Source organism: Lathyrus oleraceus, chromosome 1 (assembly GCF_024323335.1).
Source record: "Lathyrus oleraceus cultivar Zhongwan6 chromosome 1, CAAS_Psat_ZW6_1.0, whole genome shotgun sequence".
Classification (NCBI taxonomy): Eukaryota; Viridiplantae; Streptophyta; class Magnoliopsida; order Fabales; family Fabaceae; genus Lathyrus; species Lathyrus oleraceus.
This window is the reverse complement of record NC_066579.1, coordinates 282,372,128-282,390,059: the sequence shown is the minus strand read 5'-3', so window position 1 is coordinate 282,390,059 and position 17,932 is coordinate 282,372,128.

The following is a 17,932-nucleotide window of genomic DNA, read 5'->3' as shown; positions in this document are numbered from 1 at the left end:
TTGTCGCAACCTGAAAAATACAGTGTGCGAAAAAAACAACGGGCGAAAGAAAAAGACAGAAGAGTCGCCACCGTGCGTTATTCATCCCAAAGGAGGGAAAGGAAACGCTCGAAGTAAACCTGAAAAAGGAAAGGACTAGACGGGGTCTCGCAACCAAATCTTGGGTTCGGGAGTCGGTTATGCGAAGGGAAGGTATTAGCACCCCCACGCATCCATAGTACTCTACGGGATCCACTTTTGTAGTTTTTGTCTAAAGGGTGTGGGTTTACTTAACGTGTTTATTTACTAAAAAGGTTAAGAGAAATGACTCGCGCGGATGTCGCATCCACTGCATATGTATCTCATCTGAATATGAGAATCAGAGTCTTCCTAGCTCGGCTGACCTATGAGTTGGGGGGATGTGTGCTCGCTAAGACATCGCGTCTTATGCCTACGTATCTCATCTGGAATGAGAATCAGAGCAAGCCGTAGTTCGGCTAACTACGGGGTTATGGATTGGGTTTTGGACGAACAACGTTACTACGCAATCTACCGGATGCTCGACCTTTAGAGACTTACTCGCCTGTAGTAGAAGGAGTAAACGTGTTGCTTTGGGTTTTAGGGTTTGGGATGCTCGAGGGCAAAAAGGCAGTCCTTGACGAAGGAACCGCGCTACCTGCAGGGATATGAATACAAAACACAAAACATGTATCTCAAAGTAAAATGCCACCAAGGGGCTCAAACATTGCCTCCTACCGAGGTCTTCCAGCTAAGAAAGCGATAAAGTATGAGAAAGGGAAAAAATTACCACACGGATAAAGATCCGAAGCTATAGCAGTTAAAGGGGCAAGAAACCCTGAAATGTCTCCAGCTGGACCGTCAAAGGAAATCAGTCAACACGAATAATCAGAATAAAACTCCAGGGGGTATCCCACAAATAAAGTGGGAAACCACGCGAGTGTCTCTGCGAAAGCCATGTGAGCCCTCACAAAACTCGACAAAGGGTTAGAGTAGTAGGATGAAATCAAGAGAAAACAATGCCATGGAAACACAAGACAGGTTAGAATAAACAAAATAGGGTAACCCAGAGTTGCCCCTAAATCAAAATGTAACCACATGAATAATTCCATCAAAATTCACAAAAGGCTCACAAAAAGGTATCAAATTCACCCATAATACCTCATACATTTAGAGCATTCAAATAAAAGGCATAAAGATGATGGATATAGGGCAAACCTGATTGGAGAGCTTGATTGAGTTGCGCCCGTGAGGTTTACAAGTTGAGTTCCTTTCAGGGTTTGGAGGCTGCTCTGAACTCTGTTGGCTTTTCTCTCACTATCTTTTCCTCAGGGTTTTGCTTCTCTTCCTTCTTTCTCCAGTGAATCTCCCAGTGTAACTCCAAGTGTGTTTTCCTCTACTGAAACTTCAGTATTTATAGACTGATTTTCGTGGGTAATGGGCTCAAATGAGGGAGACCCAAGTCCAAAATAATTTGTTATATTTTATTTATTTATTTTATTTATTTATTTAATTAATTAATTAATTAATTTTTTTTTTTTTCGTTTTTTTTCGTTTTTTTTTTTTTTTGTTTTTTTTTTTTTTTTTTTTTTTTTTTTTTTCAGGAAAAATGAAGGGTAAATTTTGGGGTATTACAGCTGCCCCTATTCAATCAACTGGAGACCCGGAAAGAAGATGGCGGTTGCTTTCGTACTTTCGAGGTATCAAGGGATTGAATACAATAAAAGCCCAAAAATTTGCACTGAAGTGAAGTGAAGTAACAATGTCTGTCAGAATCAGCAAAGAGGTGGTCTTGAAAGAAGAATTCGTCTGGTACGGTGAGAGTCAGTTTGAATATCGAAAAAGAATGTTAAACTGGATACCAAAATAAATGGTAACACAGAAATAACCATGGCTTGAATGTCGCTCATTAGTCTGAATACTGGAAAGGATTTCGATCTGAACATCGGAAAATGGGCCTGAATGCCACAAGTCGCATCGACCTGAACGTCGGAACCTTCTTCGATCTGAACATCGGAAAATTGGCCTGAATGCCACTTCGATCTGAATATCGGAAAATTGGCCTGAATGCCACTTCGATCTGAATACCGGAAAACTGGCCTGAATGCCACAAGTTGCATCGACCTGAAAGTCGGAAACTTCTTCGATCTGAACATCGGAAAATTGGCCTGAATGCCACTTCGATCTGAATATCGGAAAATTGGCCTGAATGCCACTTCGATCTGAATACCGGAAAACTGGCCTGAATGCCACTAGTTGCATCGACCTGAACGTCGGAAACTTCTTCGATCTGAACATCGGAACACTGGCCTGAATGCCACTTCGGTCTGGATACCGGAAAACTGGCCTAAATGCCACTTCGGTCTGGATACCGGAAAACTTCATGCCTGTCAGCATTGGCAGAAATAGGGAATGATAATAGAGGCGGCGCATGGGCCAATGACACTTGCTAGGGATAACAAAGGTAAGTCATGAACAATCTTCAGTCTGAGTACTGGAAACAACTTCTAGCTTATCACTTGGGATACCGAGAATGTTTTATGCTTACATGCGTATGTTTGAATTTTTCAATGGCGTAATGCTCCATGAAAATGGAAATGCTACGCGATTTGGAAGGATGCAATGCAATATGATTCTACATGCAGGGATGCGAAATGCTGGGTAGAATGCCAAGCTGAGGCAAGGGGATCTACTGGGGAAATGATCACCATCTTCTGGACCCTGGCAAGGTTGTTGGAGATGCACAGCGCAAAGAACTCTGTGGGGAGATGACTAGCCATGCGGTGTTCTGGCCATACCAAGACTCTGATCGGGGAAAGAATGGCATTGGAAGCCTGCTGCTGAGGAAAGCTACAATGGTTCTGGCAACCACGATTTGCGAGAGATGACTCAGCAGGGGGAGAAAACACTGATACGGTACCGAGGTTCTGCTTCAAGGAAAGAAACCATGGATCTGGCATTGGGATTATCGATCTGGCATCGAACTCTAAGGAGCAGCCACTTCTGCTGGGAAGATACAGTCTGGCACTGTCAACTCCGCTGGGGATATATAGTCTGACACTGTCAACTCTACTGGGGAGTGTATGTCTTGAAACAACCGCTTGGGGAAGTACGGTGGTGAGAAACTGCTGGGGATTGAAGAATCCAACACTCTGATCAGCTCTGCAGGGTCAAGACACTGAATTCGTCTGTTGGCGACTTCACTGGGGAAGATATTCACGACCATCTGCAGGAGATTTTAAGGAAATGCCCCGAGGGTATCTGTTCTGAATAGACGATCCAAAGCACTTAAAATTTACAGCAATTTTAAATGATTATTAAGCCTGTACCTGTAAAGCCCTTATGTGTCATGATGCAATGTTTATCAAAAATTCGAACGTCATTTTTGCAAACAAAACAGTAAAATGAAAATGAAAACAGAGATATACTGAATAACATGATTTTATTGATTGAATGGCCTCTGAATAGGCATTTACATTAGGAAGCAATCCCTGGAAAGAGGTAATCGCACAATAGATAAAAACAGAAATTAATCTAATGGCAATGTGAAATGGATTTCTATTGGGTTCCAATTCTGCTATGACTTGCTCGTCTTCAAGATCCTCCAGATAATCAGCCTTCTGAAAGAGGGATTGGACTGTTTCCTATCCTTCAAAAATTTCTAGTCATTGGCACGAGATGAGATTTAGAACTACTCAGAACGCAGTCATTCGCTTAATCCCTAACTTTTATCTGGATCGCCCTTTTCGGGTTTTCAATCCACCGGGATACCCATTTTTGCCTAAGTTGCCTTTTCAGGTTTTCAACTTACCGGGTGTACGATCTTTTCATTTTTAATCCCTAATTTTTGCCCGAACCTTTTCATTTTCTTGGTTCGTCGGGATGCCCATTTTTGCCTGGACTACTCTTTTTACTGTCCAGCGGGTCTATTTTATGCGAAGTATTTTTTAACTGCGTCTGAGTTCACAGGGGAAGTGAAGTTTTCACCATCCATAGTTGCAAGCATTAAAGCCCCACCATCAAAAACCTTGGTGACAATATACGGTCCATCATAGTTAGGAGTCCACTTGCCCCTGTGATCTGTCTGAGGAGGAAGGATCCTTTTCAACACTAAATCTCCGACTTGGAAACAACGAGGATGCACTTTCTGATCAAAGGCTCTCTTCATCCGACTCTGATACAACTGCCCATGACAAATGACTGCCATTCGCTTCTCTTCGATAAGACTCAACTCATTGAACCTTGTCCGAATCCATTCAGCTTCGTCTAGCTTGATATCCAACAAGACTCTTAGAGAAGGGATCTCCACTTCAACAGGTAGGACTGCTTCCATACCATACACAAGGGAGTAGGGGGTTGCCCCGGTCGATGTACGTACTGAAGTACGGTACCCATGCAAGGCGAAAGGTAGCATCTCATGCCAATCTCTGTACGTGACGACCATCTTCTGCACAATCTTCTTTATGTTCTTATTTGCCGCCTCAACAGCGCCGTTCATCTTAGGGCGGTAAGGGGAAGAGTTGTGATGCTGAATGTTGAAGTTCTGACACAACTCCTTCATCATTTTGTTGTTGAGATTAGAACCATTATCAATAATGATTCTTTCGGGAATCCCATAGCGACAAATGATTTCTTTCTTGATGAAACGGGCAACCACATGTCTGGTGACATTCGCGAACGACGCTGCCTCGACCCACTTGGTGAAATAGTCGATGGCAACAAGGATGAAGTGATGCCCATTGGAAGCAGTCGACTCAATCTTTCCAATCATGTCAATGCCCTACATGGCAAACGGCCACGGCGAAGACATCACATTCAGAGGATTCGGCGGTACATGCACCTTATCAGCATAAATCTGGCACTTATGACACTTCCGAGCATACTTGAAACAATCTGATTCCATGGTCATCCAATAATAACCCGCTCTCAACAATTTCTTAGCCATTGCATGTCCGCCGGCATGAGTACCGAAGGAACCTTCATGAACTTCCTGCATTAACATGTCCGCCTCGTGTCTGTCCACGCATCTGAGCAAAACCATGTCGAAGTTCCTCTTATACAGCACATCGTCTTTGTTCAAGAAGAAACTGCCTGCCAATCTTCTCAAAGTCTTTTTGTCATTGTTGGATGCCCCTGCAGGGTACTCTTGATTCTTCAGAAAGCACTTGATATCGTGATACCAGGGCTTATCATCGACTGCCAGTTCAGCAGCAAACACATACGCGGCCCTGTCAAGGCGCATCACATCGATCCTGGGAGCATGGTTCCAACGAATTACCTTGATCATGGAGGATAGAGTAGCAAGTGTGTCTGCCATCTGGTTCTCATCACGAGGTATATGATACAATTTTACCGTTGTGAAGAAAGTCAAAAGTCTTCTCGTGTAATCTCTGTAGGGGACCAGAGTGGGCTGAAGAGTATTCCAATCACCATTCACTTGATTGATCACCAGAGCTGAATCTCCGAAGATGTCCAAAGTCTTGATTCTCAGATCAATGGCTTGCTCAATACCCAAGATACAGGCCTCGTACTCAGCTTCATTATTTGTGCACTCAAAAGTCAAACGAGCGGTGAAAGGCATGTGGGCACCCTTCGGAGTTATAATGACAGCACCAATTCCACTTCCTCTAGCATTGACAGCCCCATCAAACAACAAAGTCCACTTTTCGTTTGGATCAGGTCCCTCCTCAACAACGTGGCTCTTCACAGTCTTTCATCTTCGAGGAACATGGTGTCTTCATCAGGGAATTCAAACTTCATTGGCTCATAATCATCAATCGGTTGCTCGGCAAGGTAATCTGACAGAATACTCCCTTTGATGGCCTTCTGTGACGTGTACTGAATATCATACTCTGTTAAAATCATTTGCCAACGAGCGACCCTTCCGGTGAGAGCTGGCTTCTCGAATATGTATTTCACTGGATCCATCTTAGAAATCAACAAGGTAGTATGGTTCAACATATACTGTCTCAGTCGGCGAGCAGCCCAGGCCAAAGTACAGCAAGTTTTCTCAGGCTGCGAATATTTGATTTCAGAGTCGGTAAACTTTTTGCTAAGGTAGTATATGGCATGCTCTTTTCGACCAGACTCGTCATGCTGTCCCAATACACACCCCATCGAGTTCTCGGTCACTGATAGGTACATTATCAGAGGTCTCCCAGGAACTGGAGGTATAAGGATCGGAGGTTTCTGTAGATACTCTTTTATCTTCTCGAAAGCCCTTTGACAATCTTCATTCCACCTGATAGCCTGATCCTTCCTCAGCAATTTGAAAATTGGCTCACACGTGGTTGTTAGGTGAGAGATGAACCTTGCAATGTAGTTCAACCTCCCTAAGAAACTACGGACTTGCTTCTCTGTTCTTGGCTCAGACATTTCCTGTATTGCTTTTACTTTGTCAGGATCCACCTCAATCCCTTTTCCGCTAACAATAAAACCCAGCAATTTTCCCGATCTCACCCCGAAAGTGCACTTATTCGGATTAAGTCTCAGTTTGAATTTCCTCAAACGCTCAAACAGTTTCTGCAAATTCAACAAATGTTCTTCTTCTGTCTGAGATTTGGCAATCATATCGTCCACATAAACCTCGATTTCATGATGAATCATATCATGGAACAGAGTCACCATTGCTCGCTGATATGTTGCTCCGGCATTTTTCAGACCAAACGGCATCACCTTGTAGCAGAAAGTGCCCCATGGGGTTATGAAAGTTGTCTTTTCCATGTCCTCTGGTGCCATCTTGATTTGGTTATAGCCAGAAAAGCCATCTATGAAGGAGAATACCGAGAACTGAGCTGTATTATCCACCAAAACGTCGATGTGAGGTAATGGGAAATCATCTTTAGGGCTAGCTCTGTTCAGATCCCGGTAGTCGACACACATCCGTACCTTTCTGTCCTTCTTAGGTACTGGGACGATGTTTGCAACCCATGGCGGATAATTGGTGACTGCTAGAAACCCTGCATCCAACTGCTTTTGCACTTCTTCCTTTATCTTGACAGCCATCTCTGGTCTTGTTCTTCTGAGCTTCTGCTTGACCGGAGGACAACCTTCTTTGAGAGGCAAGCGGTGTACCACGATGTCTGTGTCCAGCCCAGGCATGTCCTGATAAGACCAGGCGAAGATGTCAACGTATTCTTGCAGCAATTCAATCAGCCCTTTCTTCACATCATCTCCCAAAGCAGCCCCTATCTTGATTTCTCTCTTGGCGTCTTCGGTGCCGAGATTAATCACTTCAACAGACTCTCGATGCGGTTGAATAACCCTTTCCTCTTGTTTTAATAACCTGGTAAGTTCTTCAGGGAGTTCACAGTCTTCATCACCCTCTTCTTCAGCTTGAAAGATTGGATTTTCAAAGTCGAAACGAGCCATAGCAGAACCGTTATCAATAGGATCCGGTGTTGTGCATCTGCATGAATGATGGTATGTGCTTATGAGTGTGAACAAGAAGTGAAAACTAAACAAAACATTGCCATTTTTTTTATTTTGAAAAACTGCAAAAATAGAAAGACAGGGAACGAAATATTTGAATGCAAAAAGACGTCCTTTATTTATGATAAAAATGCCATTGTCACATAGATGGGCCCTACAATGAGTCATTACGCCCTGGGCGGAACGTAAGACTTGGATATGCATGAATAAACAACATCTGAAACATCGGAATCCATTTCAGTTACATCATGGATTACAGAATCAGTAGGAACAACATCTGCGAATTCATCAATAGCATCTTCAAACCCTTCTTCCTCAACCCCTTCCGCAGACTCTTGGACAGACAGACCCTCAACCTGGAGGGTACCTTTGTCGAGCAAGGCCTGAATACCCTGCTGTAGTTTTAAACAACCTCCACTCTGAGTGGCACAATCCAAACAACCCTTCCCACAACCGGGGAAGACATCGGCCTTCAGCAAGCATCCTTTGATATCCAACAATGGAGTCTTCAACTTCAACACATCCTTAATGGGCTTGGCTTTTCCCTCTATCATATTAACATTCGCACCACCATGCTGGGGCATGGGATTGTTAACGACATTCGGAGCCGGTGCAAGGTCGATGGCCTTTGAATCTATGAGGTCTTGAACTACGTGCTTAAAAGCTTTGCAGTTCTCAATATTGTGGCCAGGTGCCCCAGAGTGGAAGCTACACCTAGCGTTGGCGTCGTAACCCACCGGAAGTCTACCAACAGGAGGAGCCAGAGTGCGCAATTGCACAAGTTGTAGTTGTTGAAGACTAGAAAGCATCTGAGCGTACGACATTGGAAGGGTGTCGAAACGCCGGTCCATCATCCTTTGCCTCTGTTGATAAGTGGGTCTGTTACCCGGTTGTTGCTGCTGTTGATACTGAGCTGGTTGACGTTGTGATTGTTGTTGTTGTAGTGGCGCTGCAGCTGGAATGGTCACCAATGCGGCAGTACCTGTTATGCAAGACATGCTAATGAATATGCAAATGCAATGACATGTTTATCAATTCCAAAAGGTATTCTACCTCCTTGATTCCAGTCTCACATTTGATAAACAGCGTAAGAAGAAAACCCCGACTAGAATCAAGAAGAAGATTTAAACCCCCTTGAAAAGGATAAACATGTGTTAAGTGATGTGAATGCAAATGATGTGATGATGTGAATGCAATGCAGTGGCATGTCAATCAGGATTGCTGTATCTGCTTGAACATCTGTCAGGTTGCATTGTCTGGAGAGAAATTAAGAGCACACCAAACAAAGGTCATGGGATGGATCATGTTATCCTTAATATCAACCACCCATTTTGGCGGATTATGGTTTACACCTTATCAACACCCGAGTTTCATTGATATTAAGGATACCTGATCGGATCAACCATGAATCAAGGGTTTGTCGCAAGTCACGAGCATGGAGTTTAGGTTAAGAACCACCCAAAAGGAGTGTACTAAGGTTTAAACATGCCAAACATGTTCTACAAAAAGGTTCCCATAGTCATAATCCCATCTTTCGGATATTATTAGAGGAACGACTACTCGTATTCCAACAATATTCTCAAGAAAGACTCTTATGAGTGTAGTATCGCGTAACAATCGTATCAAATCTTACATTTGAATGACTTTCGCACTACGTCCTACGAATAGGCCAAGATGGGTTAGATAAACTAAGGTCCTTGGCTTCTTAGGTCTATATTGGAACAAGTAATGTCTAACCACAACTTACTTATGTGACATTATTGATCTCAACATGACCTCCACCAAGTGAATGGGCTTGCAAGTCAACTCGCTAAGGAATACTCCACACAAGTTGACAGGACTATGCCATTCTCCTATCTTAAGTGCACTCGAGTTCGGGTATAGAACTCGTCTCACAAAGATCACCAAGCAGCCAGCCAACAGAAACAGATACAACAATGATATGTACACAATGTAATAAGGTAAAGCAGGTAAATAAATAACTGTACAAAAGCATGAACACCCAATAAACAAACAAACTACAAAAGCTAGGAGGGAAGATGGACCAGCAAGAGGTCAACTTCTTAAAGTCCCCAGCAGAGTCGCCAGCTGTCGCAACCTGAAAAATACAGTGTGCGAAAGAAACAACGGGCGAAAGAAAAAGACAGAAGAGTCGCCACCGTGCGTTATTCATCCCAAAGGAGGGAAAGGAAACACTCGAAGTAAACCTGAAAAAGGAAAGGACAAGACGGGGTCTCGCAACCAAATCTTGGGTTCGGGAGTCGGTTATGCGAAGGGAAGGTATTAGCACCCCCACGCATCCATAGTACTCTACGGGATCCACTTTTGTAGTTTTTGTCTAAAGGGTGTGGGTTTACCTAACGTGTTTATTTACTAAAAAGGTTAAGAGAAATGACTCGCGCGGATGTCGCATCCACTGCATACGTATCTCATCTGAATATGAGAATCAGAGTCTTCGTAGCTCGGCTGACCTATGAGTTGGGGGGATGTGTGCTCGCTAAGACATCGCGTCTTATGCCTACGTATCTCATCTGGAATGAGAATCAGAGCAAGCCGTAGTTCGGCTAACTACGGGGTTATGGATTGGGTTTTGGACGAACAACGTTACTATGCAATCTACCGGATGCTCGACCTTTAGAGACTTACTCGCCTGTAGTAGAAGGAGTAAACGTGTTGCTTTGGGTTTTAGGGTTTGGGATGCTCGAGGGCAAAAAGGCAGTCCTTGACGAAGGAACCGCGCTACCTGCAGGGATATGAATACAAAACACAAAACATGTATCTCAAAGTAAAATGCCACCAAGGGGCTCAAACATTGCCTCCTATCGAGGTCTTCCAGCTAAGAAAGCGATAAAGTATGAGAAAGGGAAAAAATTACCACACGGATAAAGATCCGAAGCTATAGCAGTTAAAGGGGCAAGAAACCCTGAAATGTCTCCAGCTGGACCGTCAAAGGAAATCAGTCAACACGAATAATCAGAATAAAACTCCAGGGGGTATCCCACAAATAAAGTGGGAAACCACGCGAGTGTCTCTGCGAAAGCCATGTGAGCCCTCACAAAACTCGACAAAGGGTTAGAGTAGTAGGATGAAATCAAGAGAAAACAATGCCATGGAAACACAAGACAGGTTAGAATAAACAAAATAGGGTAACCCAGAGTTGCCCCTAAATCAAAATGTAACCACATGAATAATTCCATCAAAATTCACAAAAGGCTCACAAAAAGGTATCAAATTCACCCATAATACCTCATACATTTAGAGCATTCAAATAAAAGGCATAAAGATGATGGATATAGGGCAAACCTGATTGGAGAGCTTGATTGAGTTGCGCCCGTGAGGTTTACAAGTTGAGTTCCTTTCAGGGTTTGGAGGCTGCTCTGAACTCTGTTGGCTTTTCTCTCACTATCTTTTCCTCAGGGTTTTGCTTCTCTTCCTTCTTTCTCCAGTGAATCTCCCAGTGTAACTCCAAGTGTGTTTTCCTCTACTGAAACTTCAGTATTTATAGACTGATTTTCGTGGGTAATGGGCTCAAATGAGGGAGACCCAAGTCCAAAATAATTTGTTATATTTTATTTATTTATTTATTTTATTTATTTAATTAATTAATTAATTAAATTTTTTTTTTTTCGTTTTTTTTTTTCGTTTTTTTTCGTTTTTTCGTTTTTTTTTTGTTTTTTTTTTTTTTTTTTTTTTTCGTTTTTTTTTTTTTTTTTTTTTTTTTTTGTTTTTTTTTGTTTTTTTTGTTTTTTTTCAGGAAAAATGAAGGGTAAATTTTGGGGTATTACACTCCTGTGTTGAAGTTTATTTCTTCCCTAGTTGAGTTAAGTGCGCATTTCCTTAGTGAAATCGCTCTTCCTGCATGATTCATGTACTTCAGTTTTATCCTAACTTACTTGTATCCCTTGTAGATGTTGATTGTTTCCCTGACTGAGTCTTTCCATGTTTGTATGGAATTCCTCGAGTCCCCTAGTAGTTTTAAGTTGTAGCTTGGCCTACGCATAACTCCTTTTTCCCCCAGAGTCTTTGTCTCCCCAGTGAGTTTTCCTTACGGAATACATTATACTCCTGCGGACTTTCGGTCTCTCTGATTTCTTTTCCATTGTGGCAATATTTCCCCACAGAGCATTAAATTTTACATTCATATCATATGCATCATGATGTCTCTTAGGGACCAAAATTTGTTTCTATATGTTGTTATTTAAGCCCATTCTACTGAGTCAACATGAATATTTTAACCTTCGCCTCCTCAGTTAGAATGTCCTTAAATAGGGACAGTTGTAAGACCCCAATTTTGACCCTAATATTCCTCATGCAATTTCATCATAAGCATTAGCATTGGGATCATACCTTGGCATCCTCCTTACCCCTCTTTCGTTGGGTTTGTTTTGTGAGAGATCACCAAGCACTATGTGATTGTATCATACTTATATATTATCATTTTACTAACCAAAATACCAAAATATGTCTTTGTATTTGCCCAACTCTTTTGTAGGTAGAGCATGATCTCCATTGATCTATCAATTTCATATCTAGGGTTTAGGACCCTCATGACAAAGAGCACAACCATGAATTGATCCAAGAATAGTTATGAGCATCATATATGAGTTCCATTGATTCCTACATATGATATTGATTAAGTTTTCTTCAAGAGTTTGAGGGTGATTTGCCTTGGAAACCCTAGTTTGACTGGGTATCTTGAGTAACTTCTCCAACAAGCCATCTCACCAATTGATCAAATTTCTCAAGGGACAGTTCAAACTTCATCATCTTATGCATATATGATCTACCATGAGCCAAAAAGTCCAATGAATTGAAGGTTAGCAAGTTGGTTGATGGTGGTTGGCCAGATGAATTCATGTGATCAAAACTGGGTCTCCCTATCTCCTATCTCCTACAATGTTCACCATATGAAAATGATTCCAATAGCAAAGTTACTCTAAATGACATCCCAAACAAATTTCATGTTGATACCTAGAGCTAGTTTTGCTTGGAAAATCATTTTCTATATTGAAACATTATAAGTCATTTTGTCTAAACCCTAATTTGAAAGTATCTTCCCAAGGTCATAACTTGCTAATGTTTATGAGATGAAATATTTCCAAGTTGCACAATCAAATTAAAGATGCCTACTCAAAAGTTGATGTTTTAAGTGAGAGCTAATTCAACTTTTATGAGCATGTGATATGAGGTTACATTATAGGTCATTTTTGACCTATACCATTGAACAAGTGATTTTTCCAAACTTCAAAAATACATAACTCTATCATTCAAAATCCAAATTACATGAAATTTGTGACCATTTTGAAGGTATTTTAAATATCTACAACTTTGATGAAGACATTTTTCTCATTTGAAGCTCACATAAAAAGTTAAGCAAGGTGGAATATTGAGATATATGGCTTGACACTTAGATAAATTTTCAACATGTTGAAATTTCCAAACTTCCACCCCAAAATTCTCCATGTTCCAAGCTCCAAATGAAAAAGTGTTTAACATAAAACTTGTTCCCCTTGATCCAAGCTTTCGAAAGAACCCAAGTTCATGCATTTTGGATGAGGTTTGCTAGGTATGCTCATGGCTTTAACAGAGCTGCATCTTTGGCAAGAATCAAGCTTCAAAATTTCAGTTCCCTTTGCCTTGACAATCAAGCTTCCATTTAGACTTTATTTGGATTGATTTTGGACCTTTTTGCATTGCATCATGGGCCTGCACATGACCATGCACTCATGCCATCAACATTGCTAAAATTGGACAAAATTTAAGTGTGCAAATATCATTCATTCATGCTATAAATACATGCTCTCTGTGCTCATTTGAAACAAACCTTGCGCGCCAGCTTTGCCCCCCATTGAAACCCTCACATTCCAAAGGAAAACCTGATAAATTTCAACTTGAAATTTGAGTTTGAATCTCAACTGTTGGAGATTCAAGAACTCCAGGATCCAAAGCCTTGCAACCTCTCTAATCACTTCCTGCTAGCTTCTCAAGTGTGATCAGATCGTGTTTGGAGCAAGCAACATCAAGAACTGCATAACATTGAAGGTAATTTTCAGAAAACTTCATCTCTTCGATTCTCTCTTAATTCCACTCAATTCTCTTAGATCTTTGGTTGTCTGAAGTCCTACCAATGTTGGCAAGAAGATTGAGTTTCTTAGAGGTCAAATCGAAGCAACTCAGTTGACACACCTCAAAATTTAACTCCTCATATCTTTCTATATATGTGGAGTTAGTTAAAATTGAGGTCAGATTTGTGCTCTACGCCGAAAGTGTTCAGAGCCATTGATCTATTTAAAAACGTTTTAATCTCACGCGTCCATTGTGCATACCAGGCGTGTGGATGAGTTGACTAGCATGCATCATGGAACGCGCATTCTAGACCACTTGATCTGCCACTTCAATTAATGAGGGAGATCAAGTGGCTCTCGTTTTTTGCTATTTTCTGATTTTTATTTTAATCCTTTTATTTTCATTAATTCATATTAATTTTAATATTGATCCAAAAAATATGAGAGTTTCACCAAAATTTTTCAAATAACTTCCTCTTTCATATTTTGAATTAAAAATATTTTTTGGATCATTATTAATATTTTTCATGATTTAATTGATTTTTTGATTATTTTTGATTGTTTAAAAATACTTTTAAGTATTTAAAAATTATGAAATTTTTTCTCCAAGGTCCTTTGACATTGTTTAACCTATGATAAATCTCATGGCCATTTATTTGGTGTTTTGATGAGGTTTTAGGAATTTGAAAAATCATATTTAATTTAAATCCCTTATTTTAGTATTTTTAATTTGAATAAATGCCAAATAATTTTGTTGACCAATTGTGATGACTTGTTTGAGTTTGACTCTTGTTGTTGGGCCTTGGTCAAGGTTGATTTGACTTTGTCAAGTTAATATCATTGGATTTAGGGGATTGATGGAATGTACATTCCATCTCCCAAAATGAATGGATGATATTAATTTGGTAAAAGTCCTCCTTTGAACAATTTGAGTTTTGATCCATTCCCTTCCCTCTTCATCTCATTCCCCTTCTTTATGCATCCATCTCATTTTGCCCATGATATCTCAAAGTCCTAAGGCTAGTTGATTGAAAAATCAACATAAGTATGGATGGGATTAGGCCACCTCTTTTGCATATTATTTTTGTGTGTGGTATGTTTCATGAGCCTAGTCCATTATACTATGTCTCTAACATGAATTAACATCAAAATTCTATTGCCCGACCTCAAATAGTTGTGACTTTTACATAAGTCCAATTACGATTGCTTAACATAGCGCTAAATTTGTGACACAAAAGGCATAACATTCTAGTTAGTGAGATTGTAAGTCTCCCCTCTTTCATGGTATTGTGTGGAAACTTGGCCTTTTTTCCTTCCTTTGGAAGATGTCTTGGCTCAAGGATCCATGCTTGTGATAAGTGGGTTGAGTTTTCTCCAAAGAATGACTAAGAAATGAAAAGCAAAAGCAAAACAATACTAACTTCTAACTCATTAACAACTAACTTTTAATTTCAAGCCATTTACTTTAATGTCATTTAAATCTAGCCTTTATTCATTTTCCATCGTTCATATCATTCTAATTGTTTATGTTAATGCACTTCTCACTTTGTCCACTTGGACCATATTGTGTGATATATCTTGTTTGTGTATACTTTGCTTGTTTGTGTGGTCTTTGACTATTAATGTACATAATAACAACAAAAACGCTAAAAAACGTTTATGTGGACTGTTGGTTTGATCTTGGACAAATGGACTTAGAACTTAGGCAACATTCCTATGCTAAAGGATTTGGCCAATGCCAACTTATTGAGAAACCAATTGCTTGTAATTTGTAACTTCATCTGATGCATCATTCAAGATCTTTTTGAGTTCATCTGCAACATGATCATTGTGTAGCTGTTATTTTGAACATGTGGCTTGTGGAATTCATCTGTTACATGGGATAATTTTGAAGAAGATCGTTGAATGATTAAATCTTGGATGTGGATATCTTTATTTGATGCCTTTGCTCTTCAAGATAATATAATTATGCATTTGTGTGTTCCTTGATTCTAAATGTCCAACGGAATTCTGGGTTTCTATTGATATTCTTGTCTATTGGATTGCTACCCATTTGGTCAGATCTTTTCAACTCATAACTTTTAATTTTGTGCATAGGATTAGTCTCTTCATCTTCTCCCCATTTCTTTAATTTCAAAATCTCTCCCTCCCTTTTCAAAATCTTCTTTGATTGAACTTATTTTGTTCTAAACTTTGACAATTTTGTAAAAAGATAGAAACTTTGGCCTTATGCCATTGTATTTTCAAACTTCTTTTCTTAAATCAAATTTGTAAATAAACTTAACTATACTTGACTTAAACTTTCAGAAAAGCCAAAAAGAACTAACTCATTCAAACCATTTTCAGGCCTCTTGTGCCTTTCAAACTTAATTTTTGTTAAAAGCAATGCATCCACTTTGAAATTTGTATCACGAACTACGAGGTTTTGATCCCTCATTTTTATGTTGGTACATAGGCACGAGTCCGAAGGGCTTGTCAAACACAAAAAATATAATTAAGGAATTCTTTTCTTATCCCCCATTCTATTTGTTTGTAAACATCATTTTTGTACTAAATACATATGCACACAAAAAGGGCTCCCTAAGAGTACCTAGGACACTTTGGGTGCTAACACCTTCCCTCTGTGTAACCAACCCCCTTACCTGTAATCTCTGACATTTTATTAGTTTTAATTTGAAAACTTCTTACTTTTGGGTTTTGTTCGTACTTTTTCCCTTTTCCCTTGGAAACAATAAAAGCGCGGTGGCGACTCTTGTTATTTGATCTCTAGCTTATCCATAGTTTGACGATCATGAATTTACCGCTACACCCTTCACCATTGTTGTCCTCTTTTTCGGAGTCTCCATCATCATCACCATCACTTCCATCATGTCCAGCGTTGCGTGGGGTTTGGTTGCCTTTGTCATCCTCCCCCATTGTCGCATCTTCACCATCGTTACCCTCTTGGGTGGCATGGACTGTGCATTCGGCGTTAGACAAACCATCTTCAGGGTTATCTCCAACCCGAACCTCTTCATCCATCACCATAATATCCTTGTTCTCTCTAGCTTGGTCTTCTTCGCCTGAATTACATCGTGATCAGCACCGCTGGTATGTGAATGTTAGGTAGTGGTTTTTGGTGGCAAAGTCTCAAGCTCACCAGGAATGGGTTGATTAATTTCACTCATGGAGCTTTTCTCCAACGATGGTCGATAGGTAGGTTCTCCAGTGCTGTTTAGGACATCTGCTATGGAAATTGGCATGAAGGAAGTTGCAGTTGTTGTTCGCACGATAGTACTTGCACCATCCTGAAACCAACAATCGAAAGATAAGTGGTAGAAGACAATAAATCAACTAGTAAAGGAAAAGTAAGGTATGTTTTTACCTTGTTCCCTTCGACCCTAGGTCTGGAGTTATCACTTTCGCTCTTAGTCGCTGCTATCTTGGCCATAGCCTCAGGAGTAGGCTCTTGAATAGTTAGGGAAGTAGGCCTTTTCTTGGCAATTTTTGTTTGAGGCTGGCTCAAAGATTCAGTGATTTTTGTTTGTGGAAGTGAGGTCGAGAATAGGTGACAAGTCTTCTTCGTCGAAATCTATTACAATAGGAGCTTCTGTTGTTTAGGTTTGGATTTTTGATGGAGTAATACGAGGTTTTCGAGCAACCTGAATGAAAATACTGAAGTATTAATACCATTATACATAACAAAGAGTAATGGGTAAGACAAAGGTGTACCTTTATGGGCTTGCTTCCTCCCTTAGTCTTCGTTTCGATTGGCCGTTTAATTATTGACTTCTTGGGTGGAAACCTGGTGGCTAAGAGAAAAAAAAACACATAGTAGTTATTATAAGTTAAGGGTGAATATCCTAATAGAGAGGTATGATTCGAAAAACCTCCCATGTCACACCTTCATATATGTCTGATTCGACGTGAACATCTTCGATCCCTATATGAAGATACCCTTTGAAACTGTCTAGAGTATGCTTAGCCGCAATCACTCACTGGGTTTTTTCTGTGACTGTTGTCGAAGGATTTTAATGGAGTCCCCACAGATAAACCAGTCTGGAAATTGAGGGGCAATGGCCACTCCTAAGTCAGCATTTGGCAGTCGAGGAAATTTGGGAGGAAACAATTCGAAAGCCATTTCGCAGCATTTCTTAAGAGGAATGTAAGAAGGGATTTTTAAAGTTTCCATTTTCTTTGAAAAATTTTCCTTTAGTGTGACAGCTGCTTCGCGGATGGTTCGACTAAGGTCATCGGGCCTATAGGCAGTTTCAAAGTAATTTTGGAACAATTGAATTTCTTTTATGAGCGTGTGAGTAACTTTCTTGATTCTTTCCTACACATAAAGGAAAGCTTTATCAATGTTTTGGATAAAAGAGGGAACGTCATAAAATTCTTTAATATAATATTCATTCCACCATCTCCCAAATCCTCGAGTACAGAGAAAGCTAGGCTCGAAG